Below are 4,177 nucleotides of genomic sequence, written 5' to 3'. Positions count from 1 at the left end.
GACTCAACTAGGTTTGAGCTTTTAGGCCTCTAGAACTAGGTAACTCGCTGACAGCCTTTTGCGGCCAAAGTTTTTATGATCTCTTGTAATGATCGCAACGCTCTTACGCATACTCGAAATAAGATTTACTGTTTTCTCTAAACTCGTTTGTTATCTTTTCACGATTTCCGCATATATTTGGTCACTTGTCGTTGGCTCTCGCAGAGATCCGGGACCTCTGGGAAATTAGGGTTTTCTTAGTTTCCTAATTTAAAAGTAAATCGACAGTGCAAATTTCGGTTCCCACACTTTGGCGCTAGAAGGAGGGGGGGGGGGTTACGGATTACTCTTACTCATGGCCACAAAACGCTTGATCGAAACGATGTCTGGATATATGAAAGACAAACTCGCAGCACTGACTGCTCCTATGGCCAACGCTTACGCAAACGCCGTAGTTTTCAACAAAATCGAAAACTTAGTCGCGACTTTCCCCTACAGGAAGAGCACTAAAACAAGCTCGCGATTTCTCTTTCTAGACATAAAAGGAAACGATAAATCTTATCAAACCCCGTAAGTTTGGCTCATTACCGAACAAAAGGGTTTTACCAAAACACGTTTTCTAAAAACATTTCGGAAGCATAAAACTTGTTCTCCCAAAAACCGCTGTAAAACCCCTAGGTTAATCGCGGAAAAAGGAAACACAACAAAACGATTACACAGATCGGTCGCTACGTAGCGACCGAGCACGCACACTGCTCGGTCGCTACGTAGTGACCGAGCACGCACACGGCTCGGTCGCTACGTAGCGACCGAGCACACACACTGCTCGGTCGCTACGTAGCCACCGAGCACACACACGGCTCTGTCACTACGTAGCGACCGAGCACACACACTGCTCGGTCGCTACGTAGCGACCGAGCACGCACACGGTTGGGTCGCTAGTAGCGACCGAGCACGCACACCGCTCGGTCGCTACGTAGCGACCGAGCTCAATCCAACTCTCCGCTCGCTTCGTAGCGACCTGTAAAGCCTCAGAAAGGTCCTCCTTTGGGTTCTCGTTTGAATCCTCATCGAAACGCTTTTCGTTTCGTCTCAATCGGAGTTTCCGTTGAGATTTTACGACGAAAACAAGTAGGACTCTTCTTGGCTTGCTTTCACTCGCTACGTAGCGACCTGTCAGACCGTCAGTCGCAACGTAGCAACCTGTAAGGCCTCCGAAAGGTTCTCCTTTGGGTTCTCTTTTGAATCCTCATTGAAACGCTTTTCGTTTCGTAACAATCGGAGTTTCCGTTGAGATTTTACGACGAAAACAAGTAGGACTCTTCTTGGCTTGCTTTCACTCGCTACGTAGCGACCTGTCAGACCGTCAGTCGCAACGTAGCAACCTGTAAGGCCTCCGAAAGGTTCTCCTTTGGGTTCTCTTTTGAATCCTCATTGAAACGCTTTTCGTTTCGTAACAATCGGAGTTTCCGTTGAGATTTTACGACGAAAACAAGTGGGACTCGTCTCGGCTGCCTTTCACTCGCTATAGCGACCGAGATGACATCCTCACTCGCTATAGCGACCCGTCAGGCCTCAAAGGGGTCCTACTTTCCATTCTCCTTTGAATCCTCATCGAAACGCTTCTCGTTTCGTCTCAATCGGAGTTTCCGTTGAGATTTTACGACGAAAACAAGTGGGACTCGTCTCGGCTCCCTTTCAGTCGCTACAGCGACCGAGATGACATCCTCACTCGCTATAGCGACCCGTCAGGCCTCAAAGGGGTCCTCCTTTATGTTCTCCTTTGAATCCTCATCGAAACGCTTTTCGTTTCGTCTCAATCGGAGTTTCCGTCGAGAATTTATGACGAAAACAAGTTGGACTCGTCTTGGCTCCGTTCCACTCGCTATAGCGACCGAGATGACATCCTCACTCACTATAGCGACCTGTCAGGCCTCAAAGGGGTCCTCCTTTGCGTTCTCCTGTGAATCCTCATCGAAACGCTTTTCATTTCGTCTCAATCGGAGTTTCCGTTGAGATTTTACGACAAAAACAAGTAAAACTCATCTTAAATCCTTGGCTTGTTCCTGCTCGCCCTACCTCCATAGTTGCGTTCACTTTCGAATCTCGATCGAAACGTCTCTTGTTTCGCCTCGATTGAAGTTACCATTGAGACTTTATGATATAAAAAAAAACCGCAAAGACCTGTTGTCTCGCATGGATTCAGATTAATCGTATAAAACGGCAACAGTTAACTTAACACCTTAGCCGCCTTAACTATACGATTACGTTGAACCTTTTTTGACGTCGTATCTAAGGAGAAGATAACAGTCAAGTTCAGAAAATAAATGTCAAGTTTCAAAGGATAAACACCAATATCGGAAATGGCGAACATACACGAGAAGAGGAAAGGAAAATCAGCAAGCAAAACTGAGAAGAAACAAAACAGCATCTTCGAGAGAACTAAGGTATTTCCGACTTGAAATTTTTGAAATCAGACTTGGAATTTTCGTAGGAAATTACTTTGAGGCTGCCATAGAACTTTAGGGAACGTAAAACCTAGGCGGATAGTCTAGCGAACTAAGTTTTAAGCGATTTTTCCTGTCTCGATATATTGTTCCACAATTGTTCATCCAGATCTTGCAAACCGATCTAAACTCTCCAAAAGTCGAGAAACGATCACAACGCATATCAAGCTCGCTTCCTAAAGAGAGAAAAAGTTAGAGACATGAACGTCATCTTAAAACCGATTCATTTCTGGCAATTTTCTCGGAACCAACATATCCCAAGTCGTCAACTTGGAAACAACCAAATCACAGTCCAAGCGTCGTCTATAAATCGTCCCGAATTATCGATCATTCCAAACATCAGAAGAAGAAACGTACACAACCCTTCAAAGTATCGGTTCAACCGTTTTCTTTCCTAAAAAAAGGAGGGAGTAGGTACGTATACTATACTCGTATACTCCCAAACTTCAAAAACCTCTGCAAATCGTCAAGAATAGGCAAAGGACAATCTTAATATTCGTCTAAACGCTAGCAACATATCCAGACGATCATGAACATAATCTCAAAAACTATACCTCATTTCTTGTCGCAATCATGCGTACAGAAAACTTGTACCAATATCAAACTGAAACTCGACAATTAGCCAAAGTATTGAAGCCTTTTCCGGCTTCAGAAAGCCAGTTTCTTTTTAAAAATTTCTACGAGAAATCTTCAATCACCAAAGCATTTCTTTCAGTTTCCGTTGTACCAAGTAAGTCACGGAAAAGCATCGAAAACATTTGCGACGAAGAAAACTCGAGAATAGATGTAGCATCGTGCACATTAAAAAGAGCACTTTCCTCCCGATGGTTAGCTAGATCCACCTCTGGCTGAGCAATTCGTTCAAGAAACGAATGTGTCATGAGAATCCTCTCAAAAAACCTATGAAAAACGTTCTGCGACTAGATCGTATTGAAATAAACTTCGGTAACACTCTATGAGTAACTCCAAGCAACTTTCACCTAAGAGCAAAATCACAGCGGGAACGCTTCTCGTAAAACCCGCAGAAACAATGCTACTTTGACATATGTATACATATCACTGATTTACGACCTTCGTAAAATCGGTTATATGATATGATAAATTATCGTATAGCCCATAGTCGGAAATCATATGATAAATTCTTCGCAACGAAACTAAGTCCTAACAACCAAACGGTTAACGGAAAATCTAAACTTTTCAAAAATTGACCAAGTTCAATACGCTCCACAATTCACTTTAAGCCCGCAACGTTCTAACCATAATACGCGGCAGGTAAGGAAAAATCCGTAACAAAGCTTCTAGAGCTATACGAAACATCCTAAAAATAACAGAGCTCCTATATCTATACGGAACCTCCTCAAATAGACACGAAAGAAATCTCGGAAGGCCAACACTTCCCATGGTCAAATTTACACGACACCTCAGTCATAATTCCTCGATCGCAAATAAAATTATTAGCATCCAACCAGGAACAATAATTTTTTCTCCGAACATCCGTAGTCAAACAAAAACGTTTCTCAAACGCAGGGCTAAGACTAAACCATTGCAACATCGCAAAACATCTTCAACCCCGCAAACATTTCAAGCACGAAACGCGGCATACGAAAGAATAACAAATCTTCAGCATCGCGAGACGTCGCAGACGCCTTAAGATTCGTTCTTCGACGAAATTTCCTTCCTCGATAAAAACA

Source organism: Brassica oleracea, chromosome C2 (genome assembly GCF_000695525.1).
Source record: "Brassica oleracea var. oleracea cultivar TO1000 chromosome C2, BOL, whole genome shotgun sequence".
Lineage (NCBI taxonomy): Eukaryota > Viridiplantae > Streptophyta > Magnoliopsida > Brassicales > Brassicaceae > Brassica > Brassica oleracea.
Note: the sequence above shows the minus strand (reverse complement) of the source record.